We start from the raw sequence: 21,134 nt of genomic DNA on the forward strand, positions 1-21,134 counted from the left end.
TTATGAATATATATTTTAAAGTGAAAAATAAATTCTTGATATGAAATTTCATGCTGTCACTTGCACTTTTACTGTGAAATTTCTTTTCCCTTTCTCCTTAAACAAATACATTTTTTTTGAAAGAGGTGCTGCACTGCTATCACACTACTAAGCAATTACCATAAGAACTCCAACTGTTTCATTTTAAATTGAAGTCAAGATTTATGGTCCAGAAGGCCAAACCAACTTGTCAGAGGCCAATGCTACCAACCTAGATGTCACAATTTACATCTTAGGATTTGGATTTGGTTTTAAGTGTTTTGACATTTCTGACATCCAGTGGCATTCAGCACATCTGTACTGAATTACGGCAGAAACTTCCAGAACTGAAACAGTGTACATGTCAATCATTTGTTCCCTACTTACCAGTCAGTCTTCACATGGACTTTGACACACAAGCAGAAACATCTCTTGAATATGACCACTGAAACATATACTACGTGTTTTAAAAAGTTATTTCTTAATAAGTAAGATATGAAAATAAAATTTGAATATTGGCAATAAAAGCATTTTGGTTTACTGAGTAACTTCAGAAAGCTGGAGTGATTCTATTGTAGGTGAGAGAGCATCTTCTTTCCTATTGAATGCTCTATTTGACAAAAATATCTGCTGGCACAGGCATAGGACCCTCATTCCTCATTTCCTTATTCTCATCTTGCTTAAGATTGAAGAGATAACATAGGCTGTGAATGTTTTACGTAGTGACTCTGTATCAGCAGGAAAATGAAAGGATATGTCATTTGTATAAAGTTAGATGTAATTAATATTAGTAAACAAATTACGGGAAAAACAAGGTTAGAAGTTCCTTTTTTTTTTTTAATAGAGCAACAATATAAGCAGATTTTACTCTTTCATCTAACACGTAGCATGTCATAGCATTTTCACATCATAATTTTCCTGATATTTGGTTCCAGGCTTATCTTGAGGATTTTTTCTATTCTCCATTATTTTCTACTTTAACATAAAATACAAACAGTTTACATGTCAAAAGTGAGTAGACAAATCATTACTTTGAAGGAGAAAATATGAGTCATATAAACACAGGAAAATCAGTCTTTACATTTTATTTCAAAAATGGCCTGGCCTGCTCAGTTCTGAGACAAAAAGAACAGAAGAAACAAAATGCAACAGAAATTGTTCTTAGGCCTCAAGACTAACTGATACCCATGTGACACACAGAGAAGAGAATGCCTTCATTCTTGCTCTTTAAGTTTGTAAAACTTATGCCTGATTAGTTTAATTCACAAAGAAAATGTTACACAAATACTCTGCAAGTTGAGTCTCAAGAAATTTTGTTGGCCTTATTTTTTCTACTCCAATGGAAAAATCATAGTTACAATATCCAAGAATATGTTAATTTAGAAACTAATTATTTCAGCTCAAAAACAAACTTGTTCACTTTTATAAAATAAGTTTTTAATAAATATATGAAGTAGAAAAGCATTAGCAAGGATAGAATTCCATCATAAAAATGAAGTCAAATTTCTTCTAAACTCCCTGAATTGCTGACTTCCAAAAGAAGTGTTTTGTATGCTATCATTAATTACATTAAGTGTTTCAAAGAGAGTGTACATGTAAAAATTATTTATTTAATATCAATTTTTCACTTTGGAATCAGAAGAGATTAATATTCATTGCATCTATCTTTAAAACAAATGAACACTTAATTTCACTCACAAGTCCTGAACTTGCTTGCTATTTTATACTAAAAATATAAAAGCAGAAACTGCTCAAAATTTGCTGTGGAATAACACCAATTTTCCAAATGAATAGGCTCGTTTTTAAACTCTCACTCTAGTTCATACCATTTTCCTCTCTCCATCAGTCATTTGAATGCTTTCTTAACTCTAATTTATTTTCGCCAGAATTTGGCATTTATATATTTTTTTCTTAGTATATTTATTTTATATATTTTATATATTTTGAGATCCTGAAAGTACTTGGGCCAACAGGTACGACTGTCATGCCATTGAGAACACAGGTAGTGTGGAGATAAGCACATCTCCAGTCTACAGGGAGCAGATAAATCACAGCTTCACCACTTCAGCCAGTTGTATTAAGTCCAACCTACAGCACATGGCAGTTGGTGCTACTAATGGTAGTTGCAGCTAGTGTAGAATGAAATGTGGACAATTGCTGTTGCTTTGCTGGTGTCAACTAAAACAGAAATTCAGGATGGACTCCCTGGAAATTAATTTCAGGGGTCCGTCTTCCAGGCACTGATTCTCTACTCAGCCATTGCAGAAAAATACAAAAGATAATAAAAATAAAAGATCTTGTGCTATGTGTTTAACTGAATAATGAAAGTAATGGTATTTTTCTTCAGATGTTATCAATATAGTTGATTATGTTTCCTGTCTTGCTAAATAATTATGAAAAAAACAAATGCTGTACCCAACTTTTAATAGAATTCCTACTTGAAAATCATTTAAAAAATTGGTGGAGTTTGAATAAGCAGGGTTACTCAGACTGCAATTAAGGACTTGGTTCTTGAAAGTTGTATTTCAGACTTCAATCAAGATTTCTTTTTTGTTTTCTTTCTGTAGTAATTTCTTGTTTGTTTGTTTTCATTTCTGTCTGTGCTGATTTTTTGGTTTTGTTTCAGCATTTTTATCACTTCTAAATGTTCTTTTGATGAACTAGATTTAAAATACATAACACAGAACTCAGGCTGTTCTATTTAAGCAAGATTCTTTAAAATTTACTAGCAATTTATAGTTTGTTTTAGAAGATACAAATGAAGTCAATTTGTAGTTGCTAAACATTGAAAAATACTGAACATCAAAGGGAAAAATCAACACAAAAAGAACACTATTTGAATTAATATTTTGAACATTGATGATAGAACATTTGTTCTGCTTTACAAATTTGTGGACTTTTGTTAGTGCAACCTAAATCACATCATTCATATTCTTTAGTGTGCAATTATTGCTTTTTATTCAGCATAATGACTAAACATTATCCAACTGGCAAAGGCATGATTAACAGTGCATCAAAATATGTGGACAGCATTTTTACCTTCTGTGTTATGGTTGTGACATTAGTTTCTTGTAAATAGGTTAAAAATTAATTTATTTTAATTAACTCCTTATGTTCAACCTCCCCTTCAAAGTCATTCAACAAAACCATAGATACATTCCTCTCATTTGCTTATCTATAAAATATTCTAATATGTAGTTCATTACTTTTATATTCAGGTTGTTCTCAAAGTAGTGCCTAATTTATTTTTATGGAAAAATACGACAGATACAAAGAGCACAATAGCTCCATCTAATACAGCAAATTCTAAGCTACAAAACAATATTTTTGAACATAGTCACCACCATGAGATGTGCATTTTCTCCAAAAAAAACAAAAACAACAACAAAAAAAAAAAAACAAAATGCCTTCAAGGTTGGTTTAGTTTGACAATCTATACCTCCACATCCTAGATTTCATTAATTTGCTTATAAAATTTTCAGTAGCTTTCAAAACATTGCAAAGAATTACCAAACTCTCCTGCTTTTCAACAGTATATGGTTTATTATACATTTGTTAGTGTCAGGATCATTTTTCTCTAATGCTAGGTACATTACTAGTGCTCTTACGATGAGCAGCTCAGGGAGCTGGGATTGTTTAGAAGAAGAGAGAAGAGGAGACCTCATCACATTCTACAACTTTGTGAAATTGAGGATTTTGGCCTCTTCTCCAAGGCATCAAATACTACCTGAGGAAATGGCCACAAGTTGTGCTAGAGAAGATTTAGATTAGATATAAGAAAAAAAATTTCTCTCAAAAGGTGGTCAGGCACTTGAATGGCTTTCCCAGGGAGCTGCAGGAGTCACCATCCCTAAAGGTGTTCAAGAGGTGACTGGATGAAGATCTATGAGATACAGTTTAGTAGCTTAGTGGGTAGTAACGGTGATTGGAGGACAGTTGAACTAGATGATCTTGTATGTCCTTTCCAACCTTGTAATTCTATGATTCTATGATTAAATACTTGGCCTCTAAAAGTGGAGTTACTTCTAAAACGAGAAAATGTGAATTGAAAAACCTGCTGTGAAAGACAAGTGTTTTTTTGTTTTGTTTTGTTTTTGGCTCAAAGTTTGCTTTGAGAGGCCTTTTTAGTGATTAGACTCTAACTGACAACTGCAAATTATCTAGGAGGGCAAGTGGTGGAAGTCACCATGCCACAGTTTTTCTGCTTATAATAGAGAAGCAGAATAGCAGTCTCTTCACTGAGAAAAGATTTTTCCACACAGTTCTGCAAATGTAGCCCTTTATCTTGCCCTTGATCTTCCTATTATTGTAAACTAAGTTATACATCCCACAGATTCTTATACTGCATCCATTCTCTGCAATATGTAGCTATGCAGTATCTCCTTACTTCTACCAGAATTTGTTGATGACTAATTCAGCTTCTCTATTTCCAAAACTACTTGAAAACAGATCCATTTTCAATTATTCACTTAGATATTAGATAAGAAAGATGGATAGATAAAAGGGACAAAAAAAAAAAAACAAAAAAACAAAAAAAAACATGCTTAAAATCAAAGACAGCCTTCAGTATTATTTCTGTACTTTCAGTTCTAACTCTTGTTAAATTGTTAGATTTATCCAGTGTCCTTGAACGCTTTTTTTAACATAGCTGTCAACATGCATATGCTTCTTTGTAAACACACTATCAACCAATTAAGATCTTTAAAGCAAATCTTGTATATGAACCAAGTGTTACAATGGTAGTAAAAAATGGTTGAGTCTACTTTCTTCTGGACAGAAGTCTAAGACATAATTTATTTTCAAGAGTGTATTTACCATCTTTATATAAATTATTCAACTCTAATAATATGGTCCTAATACTATAACAGAATTGCACAATTTTTAACTGACTATACTGAATTTCCCCACTTTTTTTTTTCTTTTCACTTTTATTCTCATATTACATTCCCTCATCATTCACTTGGATTTTATGATATCTTGAAAAAGCATTCATCTTTATTTCCTTTCTTCCTAACCTTTTCTTTCTCACATATATTTCTTTACCTTCAAACTTTTACCTCCCACTTCTCTTTCATGTTACTTTTCAACAGAAAACTAACAGAAATATTAAGGTCTCGTGTAGAAGTTTGTGACTTGCTATTGCATAGGCTTATGCTTTCCATTCTAGAATAAAGGAATATTTCTGAAGTTTCATATAACTTTCGCATCACAGGCGAAGTCAGATTCGGCTGGCTGGTGTTGTCAAGCTCAATTACAGATACCCTCTCAAATAGATTGCTCTTCATAGACATTATACATGCCTAATGATGTCTACAGTGTCATGAATAATGTGCTTAATCTCAATTTAAAGGATGCTTGACCTCTGCTTTTCCCTAATTATATTCCATTACATTTTACTGGTTTATATAGCACTTTTAATGCCAAACATTGAAAGACTTTAATTTTCAGACACTGTACTTCCACCATCAAGCCACATTACTTCACATCTTGCCAATAGCTAAGAATTATTTGATTAGTGATAATTTCTAAATGAGCTATGATCTTTTGTCTTCAATTATTAAATATGATATTGTGAACCATCTTCTAGGACCAAAGTATAAATTACTTCTATAAGTATCTGTATGGAAATATCTGAATAATTTTGTATTTAAATTTATATGGTGAAATTATTTCTTAAAAAGTAGTTGCATATGTAAGCAGGCTTGGAAATAAATTGGTACTCATTGAAGAATGAAATAAGTTCTAAAAATGGAAAATGGTTAGAAAACTAGAAAACTGAGCTACAGTGCAATGAAATCAGATGTATGTACCAAAAGATACAACAGTCAGTATTGGAATGGGGACTGAGATACAATAAAATATTTTTTTTTCCAATTAATAATATGATATGAGTTAGTATATGTAATTATAGCCACTCTTAGTGTATGGATAACATAATGCATGTCAATATTTACCTAACTGACATACTGCATTTTTTAAAATTTAAATATTATAAAACCTTGAAAATCTAACAATTTCAAAGCTAGTTAATTCCCAGTTGTATTATAACAAGTGCAAACCACAATCTTTTCATGATCATATAAACCATAATTTCAAAATAGGAATAATTACTTACTGTCTTTCTTATAAATATTATTTGTTCATTTTTAAAGAGATTTCTGAATAGATTCTGTTCTATCCAGTTACATGTAAGGCTTTCTTAAATGTTTATTTGCATAGTATTTTTCCTGCATTTTGGTTTGTGCAGTATATAGTTAGACCTATGCTACAAAGTCTGTCTTCCATATTCCATCTAAATATTATTTTTTTCGTTGTGTGGGTGACGATGTGTATTAATTTTGCTCAGCAACTTTTGTCTGAATGACTTGTCTCCACCTGCTCTATTTCTTTTACTTAATGAAAATTTGACTATTAAAAGGAAGTAATAGATCCTTCTCTACCTCTGAAAAATGTTGCATTTAGGCCAAAATAAATTATTTTCCTGTTCATAATAGTAACAACAATAATATCAGCATTCTCAAAAAATAACAAACAAAACAACAGAAATACAATTTTAAAACATCCTATTTAGCTCTTCCAGAATATTTTTTAATTTTCTTTTTTGATTTGTTATTGTGGGTGGGTTTTTTTTGTTTGTATTTGTTTGATTTTTTTCTTTTTTGTTTGTTTGTTTGGTAGTAAATTGCTGAATATGCTATGTAGTCACATGAGAGCGATTTAATTTGAATGCTCTGGCCACCTAGAGGTGCCCTCTGTGATAAATGTAAAGATGGGCTGTAGTTCTGTCATCTGTAATCTTTACTGCTTAGTAAGTCAAGAGTATTTTAGAGTGTAACAGGGAAAAAACTGATTGCTGAAAATCTATATTCCTGTTACCAGATCACAGTGAAAAGTAAAATTACACATATTCAAATGTTTATTTTGCTGAAGTGGTGTCTGTATAAAATAAACAAGCTTTCAGTCCCGTATTAGTCTAAATAGTTCTATCTCCATAGGAATATAAGCCAGTTCAATCATTCAGTAGATTATTTTGTCTCTAAGTAAATTAAAATAGCAACTATACAGAAAGGTATGCAACCCCCACTGGAACATGTTAGGTTAACCAGCAGTAAAAAATATGTACATTTCCTTAACAGCAATATGTCTATAATCAATCTGAAGTTTCACATATCCCAAGTTAGAGGTTACTGAATCAGAAAACAAGTCTACAGTGGTTCCCTTCTTCCAAAGTCTAGACAGAAGCCAGACTGAGTGTATGCTTTCCTGTAGGAACACACATACATAAAACACAGCTGGTTGCAAGGCTGACAAACAGAAAACAGTGCTTTACTGTACACCACTCATACAAACAGAGGCAGCACAGATGGCCTGATCTTGTTCCTCTACTACAAGTGGAAAGGGTTGAAGTCTACCAAAAGATTATATTATATACACACGATGGGTCTCTGTTCGTGTTTTTTAACATCATAGACTGAGACCAAAGTGCTATTTCACTCTGTCCTATTTAACATCTTAATTGATGACTTGAGGGATGAGGGAACTGAGTGTACCCTCAGTAAGTTTACAGATGATATTAAGCTGGGAGGAATTGCTGATCTGCCTGGGTGTAGGAAGACCCTTCAGAGGAATCTGGACAGTCTGAGTCACTAGGCTGAGCCCAATGGATTGAAGTTCAATAAGACCAGGTGTCATGTCCTACATTTTGGCCACAACAGTCTCATGCAACACCACAGACTTGGGGTAGATTATCTGGAAGACTGTGTGGAAGAAATGGACCTGGGGTCCTGGGGATTGACACTTAGCTGAATGTGAGCCAGCAGTGTGCCCAGGTAGGCAAGGCCAATGACATCCTGGCTTGTACCAGAAATAGTGTTGTCAGCAGGAGCAGGGAAGTGATTGTTCTCCTGTACTCAGTTCTAGTGAGGTCACACCGTGAATACTGTGTTCAGTTTTGGATTTCTCACTGCAAGAAAGACGTCAAGGTCCTGGAGTACAAGTCTTATGAGAAGTGGTTGAGGGATCTGGGATTGTTTAGTATGGAAAAGAGGAGGCTCAGGTGAGACCTTATAATTCTCTACAAAGTACCCGAAATAAATTTATAGTTAGGTGGATGTCAGTTTCTTTTCCCACGTGACTAGCAACCAGACTAGAGGGAACAGCCTTAAGTTGTGCCAGAGGAGGTTCAGATTGGGTATTAGGAAGAATTTCTTATCCAGAAGAATGGTCAGGTGCTGGAAGATGCTGACCAGGGAGAGGGTTGAGTCACCATCCCTGGTGACTCAAGAAACATTTAGATGTCTTAATAAGGGACATGGTTTAGTGGAGAAATATGGGTGGTAGATGGATGGGTGGACTAAATGATCTTTCTTGGAGGTCTTTTCCAGTCTTGGTAATCCTATGATTCTATGATAATCCAATAGTTAGCCTCTTAACATTCGTTCTTCTTTCAACTTTGGGGCAAATCTGCTGATGATATGTGACTCAGCTCTAGTTAACTTACATATTCCTTGTTGTCTATATATTCACAGAAACCCACATTTTTAGAAATCAGTTATATTGTACTCGTTACACATCCTAATATATTAATTGCACTAAAGCAAGAAATAATATTAGATTTTGATCCAATCTCTACAAGTTTGATTAAATGTTTTTAAGGGATCATTGAAGGTGGCAAGAATATGCAAAATATGTGAAAACTACATTTTCTTCCTGAAAGAATTTTTTGCGATGCTTTCCACACAACTTCATCTATTTCTCAAAATTAATTTACTGAATTACTATTTCAGCAATAACTTCATCACAATTTTGAGTAAGGAAATTTCGAAAACAATTTCTCAAAAGTATCACTATCGACATCTCCAGAAAAGAATAGCATGATGTGTAAGAAATAAAAAATATATACAATGTTAACATTTATGTGAGAAACGATATCTTGAAAAAAAAATTATATTGTATAACATAACTTTTAATCCTACCTGAAAATTAATTATTTTTATTCAATTTTATCATATAAAGTAAATTTTAATCTAACTTTTTAAAATTATTAAAGCAGTAAAAATATATGTTATATATGAGAGTTGCTCTGAAAGTAATGCCTCCTATTTTATTATGTTGGCCCAGAACATCAGAGGCAGATGTTGGTGGCATGGCAATAGCGGATAAGCCTTCCTGCCAATATTCTGTTACATTTTGCTGCTGTGTGACAGATGGCAGCAGAGGGGCAGTCTGACAGAATGGCATCTGACATGGAAGTGAAAATGCAAAAAAAGGTGTGTAATTAAATTCATCCATGTGGAAAAAATTGCACCCATTAACATTCATTGACACTTGTTTAACATTTATGGAAACCAAACAGTGGCTGCCAGTATAGAGAAGTGGTGGATGTTGAGTTTCAGCAGTGTTAACGGCAATAGTGTGTCACTCTCATTGGTGCAGACTTTTACAAGTGTGGCATGGAGGATGTGTTCATTGCTGGCTAAAATGCATAACTAATGGTGGTGACTATGTTGAAAAACAATATTTGTAGATGAGAATTTGCTCTATCAAACAGTATTATTGTGCTCTTTGAGTCTGTTATAATTTCTGTGGAAATAAATAAGAAGCATTATCTTTACAGCTGCTTGAGTATACAAAAAATTATTGCAGATTTCTGAAGAAAAGTGTTGCTTACAAACTGAAATACAGATATATACGCTTATACTAGTTTGAATGGTATCATATTTTGATAATAACTATGAATTGAATATCATACTGAATTCTGATTGAATTCATCAAGTAAATTCAAGATTCATGACTCATTGCTCATGTGCAATAGAATGTTAATGCACTGAAAAAGAAAAAGAAAAAAAAAAAGGAAAACAAACATATTTCCAAGCTAATGAAGGTTTTATTTCATGTAAGTGAATCATAAAATCATAGAACAAATTCATAGAATACCCCAAGTTGTAAGGGAAATCACAGAATCTAACTCCTTGCCCCATGGAGGACCACCAAAAATTCAAACAATTATTGAGAGAGCATTGTCCAAACACTTCTTGAACTCCAGCCGACTTGGTGCTGTAACCACCTCACTATGGAGTCTGTTTCAGTGCCCAATAATCCTCTCCATGAATAACCTTTTCCTAATACCCAACCAGACCCATCCCTGGAACAACTGCATTCTGTGTCCTTCATGCTGCAGGAAACTCAGGTCCTGTTGCTGATCATCAGGAAGAAGAGATCAGCATCACCCCAGTCTGTAGGAGTATATGGGATTAAGATACAATCCTAGGCACAGAATCTAGCATTTGCTGTGTGCTACATTTCATGCAGTTATTGATTGCCAAATCCTGTAATTTGTCAAGATCTCTCTGCAAGGTCTTAATTGCAAGATTAAGACCTACTTATTTTACATCTGAATCCTGCATCCACATAGCTCATGAAAACATTATTAGAGAACTGTTCCTAAAATTGAACCCTGCAAAATTCCAGTAGCGCCTGGCTGTCAGCCTGATGTAGCTCCATTTACTATAACTCTTGGAGCCTGACCTGTCAGGCAGCTGTTCACACATAATTTGATATCATATATTTGTCTAGCTGTATACTGGGCATTTTGTCCAGTATCCAGAAGGATATTGTGAGAGACGGTACCAAAAGCTTTGTTGAAATCCAAATTGATTACTTCAGCTGCTCTCATTTGTTTATTTATCTGGATAATCTTGTTTAAAATGAAATGAAGTCAGTTTAGCAGGGCTTTCCCCATAAATCTGTTTTGTCTGTGCAAAATAACTACATTGTTTCGATTGTTTTTCAATAACACCTAGAATAATCTCTACAATTTTACCAGGCACTGAAGTGAGACTGATAGAACTTCAATTACCTGGGTATTCTTTTTTATCCTTCTTGAAATGTGGGATATTTATCACAGAATCACCTTCCAGTCAACTAGGGATCTCTTCAGATTCTCAAATAATTGAGAGAAGTCTTATAGTAGTATCAGCCAGCTCTTTGAATATCCTGGGATAAAGTCCAGTGGTTAATGCAGCCAACTGGAGCAACAAATACTGAAGATCTTTATGTTTTGATGTACATGATGTTTTGATGTGGAATACTGAAACCCAAAAACAAAAAAAAATAGAACCATGACAGTCTGGCAGTTTATCAGTATTATCTCCTCCATCCTCCAACTCAGGCTCTGAGGGTCCCATGGCCAGTCAGCACTGTAAAAGACAGAGACACAAAACATCAAGAGGCTCTGGAAATAAATTAACATCTTTTGCAATGCTAACATCTATTACATAAAGATATTGTAATATATGACTATTCTGGATTACAGAAAACTCAACTATCCACTGGGAAGTAGTAATGAATGCAGAGAATGAATTTAGTCACTGAAATGCAGAACATCAGAATTTTAATCCAGCTTTAACTGAAAGATCTTAAAATAACAAACCTAAAGGATTTATTAATTTTGGATTTAATAGCTATGTCTACATAATATATTTATCGAACTAGGACATTGTTACTCTGTGTAAAGCATAACTTGATACTGATGAAACATTGTGACTTTACTCAACATATGAAATTTCAGTGGCAAAAACATGATTCTCAGATTCCACATCCATGCAGACATACATGATTTATGCATTGAAGTATTTCTTTGTAACACAGAAAGGACAAGCAGGTCCTTTGACACAAATATGACTGATTTGGCTGTTCTAGCCATGACCTAATTCAGAGCAGTCTCAGGCATATTTATAAAATAGTCAGCATTTAGACCATATGGTGCAGTTGGAGGCACAGAACTCCACTTGAACCTTCCTAGAATTAGACTTAAACCTAATTTTTTAACTTAATAAACACCATAAAACATAGATGTGATCCTAAAAACTCTGCACGCTGAATTTCAGCATTAAATCTTCAAAGTCTTTGTAAGTAAATCCACCTTTTTGTGATTTCTATCAAATAGTAACATTAGCAGAAATAGTGGAATACTTCTTAATTTCTGAATAATGAATTGATCTTATAACCAAATAACTTTTGAAACAGGAAGTGCCTGAAAGTATAGAGTCATAGATCCATATTGTTTTTAACCAATAATTGGATGTATTTGAAAAAACTGTAGCAAGCTGTATAATTCTGTACTTAAATACAATGAATCCCACTAAATGAAACAACTGAACTGACAAAACTTGGAAGTAAAAAAATAGCCACATATTCTTAAATAAATATTTAATGCAAGAAAAAATTAAAAGAACTGTTGGTTTGTCAGGAATATTAGGACATTATTCAGTCTATTCACTTGCATACAGTGGGGCATTCTATTATCTGTATATTAGATATAAATTGTCTGAAAGTTGTGTACATTTCAATCCATTCTTGAAGACCATGTCAGAGGAATTCAACTCATTCCTAATCAGGACATCATAGTGCCTTGTACTTAATGATCATTAAATACCTCCATCATTTTGGCAGTGAAACATTAAGAACTTCTACATAGACACAATTTCCTTGCCAGATTTACAAGAAACTGTCATGGTTCTATGTTTTTTGTTTTTGTTTTTTTGTTTTTGGGTTTCAGTATCCCACATCAAAACATCATGTAGTGTACGGGGCATTAAAGTGTCACTGCCCAATCCCAGCTACCTATCCCTGTACATTACAGCAGTCACGGGATCTGGCCCTTCCGGGTGGGGGGGGCGCTCTCTTGCTGCCTGGCAGTGGGTGCTGGAGGGTGCTTTCCTGGCCGTTCCAAGATTTTCAGGTTTGAATCGGTCCCGGGAACTCTCTCTCTCTCTCATCTTGCCTGATTTATTAATCTCAATTCCAACTAAATTGTATATATTGTGTTATTTTGTATTCCGATATTATAGTAAAATAAGTTTTCCTCCATAGATTGTTGCCGCTGCTCTTTTCCTCCCTTCCTTCCTTCCCATTTTTGTGGGACTGGGGTGGGGGGGGGAGGGCAGAGGCCTGTCGCCCCTGTCACGGACATAGATTGATCTGATCAACTCCGTGACAGAAACCCACCTTAAGCTCCTTCGCTCAAACATTTGTTTTCAGGTTTTTTGTATTATAGTATACGGACACAATATCGAAAGACTTGAAAAGTCGAGATAAATGACTAGGATTTCCATTTTGTGTAGAAGGCCTACTAGCCTATTGTATAAATAAATCAGGTTGTTTTGAAGTGATTTGTTCTTAACAAGTCTTTGTTTGCTAATAATTCTCTTTTACATCAAGATGCTCAAAGTTTGCAGTCACCAGGGAAATAAAAATAAGTTTGACAAACAAACACATAATTTCCTGGTTCCTCCTTTTCCACATTTTTTAAAAGGTAGCATTACAATTTCCCTTTTCATCTCTGCTCTCTGAATTCTCAGAATAATTGCTATTTTTGCTCAAACTTTACCAGCCTGTTCTTTGAATTACATTAAGAATATCAGATTTATAATATAAAAACTTAAAACTTAGGTAAGTTTTCTCTCCCTTTTCTTGCTTTATTCAAGGATGAAATCTTCTTTCATTGTTGGTTTAATTATATCTACTTCTAGGTTGCAGCTGGCCTTTTAGTGGAATATTTTATGTAAAATTACTAAAGATTTTGACCTTAGCATTGTCTACCAATGGCTTCCTTTTCTGATCATGGCAGATACTTTATTAATAAATTGGCTTTTTCACTCTCTGTATATGCCTTTTGAGGTCCACAAAATGTCAGCTCAGTGATCTATTTTTATATTTTTGAAGGCATTTATGCATTTCACTATATGTGACTGTCTACTATGACTATGCTGTGCTGTACAGTTAACATAGTCAAAAGAATATTCCTGAAATGTAATTCAATGTATCCTAAAATGCAGCAGATAGTAAGATTTATTTTCTACTGATAAGGAGTCCAAGTGTTTGACATTGTTTCCATGTAGCATGCTTCTGTTAAATCATATATAAGCAAAAGGTAAAAACTTTGTCTCAAACAGAATGGAGTTCTGGAGAAGTAATACAGGTTGTCATAAATGAATTATTTCATCAAAAAACAAGAAAAACTGAACCTAAGTCTCCCTCACAGTGAGAGCCCTCTGATGTGAGAAGACCCATCACAGAGTTATTATTCCAATAACTAAGAATAAGTACTTTCTCTGGCACCATGCACAGGAGCTGCTGAATAAGCTTTCCAAACAATAATAGTAGTTACAGTCAGAAATTAATTTAACCTTCTGTATTATGTTGTTTTGTAAAACTTTTCGCAGGTGTCAAAAAATAAAGTAATAATCATAAACAAACAAGAATGTGTTTTAAAATCAGAAAACCATAATGGAAGAAAAAAAATAAAGAAAGGAAAAAATCTAAATTTAATAATAATTATAAAAACAAACAAACAAAACCTAACCTCAATAACTGTAGTAATAACAACATTAACAAAACTACATATTGATAGGAATAGGATGTCAATTCTTGAAAGCATCCTGATGTTTTTTCCTTTGATTCTCCATTGATACTATGGGTATTTTCTATACAAACACCCCTTCCATAACTTATTCTCCCCTGTCATTTGCCCCCTTCCCCTTTTTAATTTGCAAGATGTTTACTGTCAAAATTCTTAATGGCTATTTGTCATAGAAGTCATGAATATATTAACACAGACATCTCCACACACTAAAGAAAAAGGATGCCAGGAAGAAGAAAAGCCTAATTATGTTACTTCATATAAAATCAACACTTCTGATGATTTTCTAGTCTCTGCACAAAATCTTACTAGTTTGAGTCCTAAGGCTCCTTGAGAAAGTAGATTTATAGGGATAAATTTCCGTCAGTTGTGACTTTGTTGGAAATATTCTTTAATACCTAATTTAGACTTTCAGTGAAAGCTGTTAATTCCTTTTCACTGGAAAAAAAATAATAAAAATAAATAAAGAAGAAAAAAAAAATCCAACAGGCATAGTCCCTGATAAAAATCTTATTATAAATTAGTCTGTTGCCCAAAGCAGATAAGAGCTCTCATTTCCTCACAGCTGTGCATATACTTGCTATTATATGCATTCAAGTAAGCAAAGAGTGTATGACCAAAATTTTGGCAATAATGAATCCATTATCCATGTTATATTAAGTATCACATTTCCCTTTTTCATGTCACAGATAATTTTCTAGCATTCTGTATATAAAACCTAAGAATTTTCACTAGCATGAATAAAGTTTGCTCTGGTGGAAATGTGTGCTAGCCAAAGATTATGCCTGTTTCTAGTTGAGTCAAATTTTCAAAAAGAGATTCCTCCAAAATCATTATTAAATAAATGAAATAATAGACTCGTCAAATGAAACAAGCAAATCTGATGACACATCTTAGTGGAAAGTAGGGGTTGTAGTGTTTAAAATACTGTAAAATAATAAATAGTCTTCCATTCAAGTTTAGTTTTATCCGGTACCATTTTAAAACATAATTTCAAAATCATTTACTTCACTTTTCCAAAGAATCTTTACTAACAACTACGAATAAACAAAATCTTGCTTCAGTCAGTGCAGAACACAGGAATTTTTGCACTTCTTTCTGTTCCGTATTGTGCTTGGGATCTGTGTTAGGTTTCTGTAGAGAGATAAATGTATATGAATTTCTTCAAAATATCTTTTAACAAAATGTTTGCGACATCTGCCCATAACGTAAACCTAATAAGGCTCAAGAAACTGAAGAGACAGCTGAAAAGTTCCTTACAAGTCAGCACAAAGTGATCATTAGGAACTGGTTTAGTATATTTGTACAGTAAACTTTTGCAAGAATTTTTATTAAAAGAATCTTATATAAGAATATTTCATCTGTTGCAGCAGGTTACTCTTTCTGATGAGAGGTGAAATCTTTCATTACATTTGAAAACATTTCTTATTATTTCACCATCTCCTCAGTAGAAATGTGTCATGTGAGCCAACACAGCTAAATATCTTGATGCACTGCATGTATCACTGCTTATTAGATTATTTTAATAGATCTACTCTTTTCTGGTCTGTAAAACAGATCTCTAAATACAGAAAACAAAGAGTATTAAAAGATTTAATCTATAATGCAAAATTACCTAGACATTCACAAATTATACTTAAAATTTCTAATCCATTCTGGTAAATGAAAATGATCAAAACAATGATTCCCAAAATAAAGGTTGCCCAAAAGGACCAGTCGTTTTCTGATCTTCCTTAGAAAAACAGAATGTATTTTGGTACAAAGTTTACTACGGGAGAGAAGGATACCAAAAAAAGAAAATCTTTCTTTTCTTGGAGAGGAACAAAAAAGGTGGCCCTGAATCAAATGAGTATCTACAAAATAATAGCAATGGAAGATAATAAACAATTCTTTCACTGACTCAGAGCAGGCCTAGGTAGACTACTCCTGAAGGAAAGGTCTACACAGGAGCAAAAAATACAGAGTACTTACTTCTCTTTGTTGTTTTTCAAATCCTTTACAGTCAATGACTAAAACAAACATAAATATGCTAATGCACCTCCTGGTTCTCCAATTAATTTTAGACATTGTCTTGCTATACTTATTTCATTATCCCAACTGACTTTTTATTCACACAGTTAAAAGTTACACTGGAGAAAAATCATAGCTGTGTTAACGTAACTTAAATAAAAAGACATAGAATATTGCACATTTCCATCTATTAGTAATCAACAGATACGTGGGAGGAGGAGAGAGGGTTGGTTTGTTGGTTCACTTTGTTTTGTCTTTCCTATAAATGTTAAAAGCAAAAGCTTTAGTTCCTAAATTGTATAATATCTGTGGTCTTTGCAACATGGCATATTTGCATACTAAAATAAATGGAAAATAAATATAATGAACCACAGTAGAAAATAGGCATATGAAGAACAAGATGTAGTTTATGGATAAAGACTTTTTCTGGAGGAAAATCTATTTACGTAGGTTTAAGTAGAAATTTCTAGAGATTTTCTATATTATCCTAAAAAATACTAGTTTATTCTCCCCCACCCCCTTTTTTTTTTTTTTTTTTTCCAATTATAATGCTAAATTTCTCTTCTGGTTTTGTCTGAAGTACAGCTAATTTTATTCCCAGTAGTGTTTTGGATTCAGAAAACTAATACTGATAGCATATCAATGTTTTAGTTGCTCCTGAACAATGCTTACATTAAGTCAAAGACGAAGCCACAGGTAATGCAAACTGGATGAAGGAATATTCCATAACATATTGCATTATGCTGAACAGTAAAACAGAGAGCCATCCACTATCTGGAGACTGTCTGGACACTGGTCACTGGAAGGTGAGCATTGTATATTATTTGTGTGTATATTATTTGTTTGTATATTCTTTATAACTATTGTTGCTGCTGTGGTTATTACAATTTTCCCTTCCTTCTTTTTCCTATTAAATCATATTACATTTTTCTGATTATTTCCCATATTCCAATAGGTTGTGAGTGAGTAAATAACTACATGATACGTAGCTGCCTACTAGGTTAAAACACAGCAGCCTCTGCTCAAACTCTAATTTCATTTTAATGGCATAAGAAGGGAGAAAAAGTAGAAAAAGGAGAAAAAGCAGGAGAAAAAGAAGAAAAGGAAAAGTAGGGGAAAAAAAGTAGAAAAAAAAAAGAAAAGGAAAAAAAAAAAAAAAAAACATATGAAGAACTTTTGTTCAGGTAAGATACCCATAAAGTTTTTTTCCCTCTTTATGAATTGCCACCACTTACGCCTTCTGACAATTTGAAAGTATGTCAGCCATAACACACTTTTCATCCAAACCTTTAGATGAACTATTCATAATCCATAAAATGCTAATGACTCTTAAAAATGAGGATTGCATTCTCCTTCCTGCATTAGCTACCTACTTCCTTGTACAAAAATCATATTTTCAGCACTTCAGTAATTGACCTGGTTGTTGAGCTCCCACAGCTACAGCTGAAATCAGGGTTAGTTACCTCTACATTGCCTTACTCATTTCTCCAACACATTTACATCACAAAGCTAAAATCTTATGATCATTAATAACAGTTGCAACTATGCAAGCTAAGATAATTACAACAAAATCATATGCTTCAGGACATAAATAGGTCATCTGCAGGAGTCCAGAAAAAACATCTCTTCTCTGATTATGATTTTAGCAATAGATAGGTGTTTTAAGGTACCTTTTTCTTTTTCTTTTTTTTTTTTCTTTTTTTTTTTTTTTTTAAAGCATCAATTACAGACAGCTGCTTGTGGAAAAAAAATCCAGAATAGATTAAAGAATGGCACTAACTAATCTAACATTACTTCTTCTGTATTCTTGAAATATCTCACCCATTAGCTCTCTTATTATGACAAATTAACTGATTCTGTGATAAACACATAGGTATTTTCTATTTAGCAGTTTGCAATTTGCATCAAGCAGTTTCCTTGACTCTTCTGACAGTCATTTGGAATCAACTTTCCATTTTTATAAATAAAAATCTTGTTATTAATTCTGGTAACAAATATTAAAACAAACAGTGAAAAGTTACTGAAAAAAATAATGAAAGTAAGAATATTGATTAACTGAACACTGTTTCAAACTAACTCCCCAAAATATGTTCCAAAGCCTACATTTGAATTTTCTAAGGAAGTGAAGCAGTGTTAAAGTAACCCAATAAATGGTAATGTAAAATTTACTATACGAGCTATGACAAAATGAAGGAGCAATACAGAAAAAAATATATATATATTACATTCTTTAGTGCTGTTTCCACTAGGTTAATGTGTATTTATTAATTCTTTTTATTAAATGTATATATATATATCCATACCAAGCTAAGGATACAAAGTGATAAACAAGAAACAAACAACCTTTATCAATTTTTAAAAAGAAATTGATTGACTTGTATTCTTTCTAAATTCATTATTCTGCAATATTACTTTCCAGTTCTGCCAATTTTTGAATTCAATAACTAAGTTCAATTAAGTAGATTTTCCTATTGAATCTAATATTATTGATTAAAATACAGCCAGAATTATTGGAATCACTAATTAAAGTCTCCTGGCACCCTTATATTTAACCCTGTCACGCCAGGACAAATGCCTAATTGCCTCTATCAGTTACAGAGGGATCAGCAGATTAGAATCAGTAGGCTACATATAGCCTTTGGGAAAATACCTGTAGTTTCTTAATTTTTATGTTAAAGCTAGGTGAACTTTGATTCTGTATATGAAAAAAGGAAGACATCATTATTAGAAAATGTAACACATTATTATTGCAAGCGAATCCAAAACAAATAAAACTGTAGTTTTTTGTAGTGGTTTGGCAAGAAACAGTAACCTTGGTTCCTTATCACTGGCAAGAATATCTAATAGGTAAACAGTCTGGCACCACACACTATTTTCCTCTCTTTCATCTAGACTATTTTTCTCACACTGCAGGTTGGTTTTCAGTTCTCAAATGCAGAATGTACTCAGACAACCTATCTCAAGTCTCTTAGAAAATGTTACTAAGTGTCATCCTCATTCTCTGATATAAAGATGTTATAATTTCAATTTCGTGTCACACTTGAGTTTTCTTAATTTTACTGAAATATTGAAGCACTCAGATCCCAAATCTCTAAAATATAATTGTCATCAAGGTTACCTGCTGCCACTCCATTTCTTCCACGTTATATTGCCTGCACTGACAATTCTTAGTTTGTAAAAAATAATACTTCTGTTGAAAATTAGAATGGCTCTGGTCAAAAATTGTGAACAATTCAGATTTTATGTTCCTCTCTCATTGTCAGATGACAAGGATTTCTTTTTCTCCGAAGCTCTGTCCATCTGCATCCTTTTCTAAATTAATTAAGCATATTAAACCATCTGGGCTACCAATCCAGTTGACCCAGAGATGGAAATCAGAGATGGAAATACAGTGCTTCTTATTCTTTAAAACTTAATAACAGATATGTGATTAATTCAAAAGCCTGTACATTCCAATATTCGTAACAGAAATATTCAAGAAACAGCTAAAATGCCATGTTCTCTTTATAATTAATCATATCTAATCCACAGAACCTGGGTATCAAATTCATAAAATCAGTTTGTGATAATTCTATGAAGGTAAAAAAATATAAACACTGCTTTTCAGACTCACTTGAAAAAATCATACTGGACTTCCTGCTGTTGAACAAAGAAAGTAGGATAATTTTTTAAAATAATTTAAATAAATTACTGAATTCTGACCAGGATGAAGATTCTTATTTTTGACAAGATCTCATGTGCACATTTGTAGGCTGTATCCTACTTGAAAAGTGTATGTAGGTATGTCTCCTGATTAATTCTCAGATTACATTACAGGTGTAGATTTTCATGTGATCTGAGTGTTCAGTTGGTCTTAGTTTACTGTCCCTGGAATCAGAGTAAGATCTTTATTCAGTTGTTGTGACTAACAAAATTGAACAGGCTCTAAATCTGTTTTAGGCATATCAATATAACAGAGATCATGCTCAGAATACAGAACGGAGAAGTGCAATATCTAAGAGTTGCTCGAAATTGCCGAGGGATATATTATGTGAAAAACATCCCTTCGGAATAAAATGCGGAAGAATGAGTGAATGAGGATTCTCTTTTGCATGCTGTTTAATTATACTTCAGTCTAATAAATTTCACTATTCCCTTTGGATAGTGACCAGCAATGCCAATATGCTAATCCAAGAAGACCACTGATGCAATCCTTTAAGGCATGACTGACGAAATGTTCTTTGAATTCAGAAAGTCTGAGATGGAAATTATACACAGCTAGGACCTCTAGAGATTTGAAGAATAGTTTATTTGGTTAGGACATATCGTTGCTTGCTTTACATTTCCATTTATTATTGCTTTTTAATTCAAAGAGTAGCATGCACCATCACAAGCCTACTTTGAGAAGACTGCACAACTGCTCTCACATTCATAAAGATGCTTACAGATTTGTCATTAAAGTCACATTTTTTTACACCATTTTTTGATGCATAGTTTGTCCAATTATTTTCAGTCCTAGCGAATTCTAGTAGTACCCTAGGTCTAGAATTCTGACATACGCAGAGGTCAAATAATTTCCCAGGAAAGTTCTCCTACTGCAGTGAAGAATGAGAAAAGGAACAATGTTGTAAATAGCTGAGTTATAACTCAGCTGGAAAATGCAGTCAGTCTTCTTTTGGAACTACAAAACATTTCTGTGTCAAAG

Source organism: Lagopus muta, chromosome 3 (assembly GCF_023343835.1).
Source record: "Lagopus muta isolate bLagMut1 chromosome 3, bLagMut1 primary, whole genome shotgun sequence".
Taxonomy (NCBI): domain Eukaryota; kingdom Metazoa; phylum Chordata; class Aves; order Galliformes; family Phasianidae; genus Lagopus; species Lagopus muta.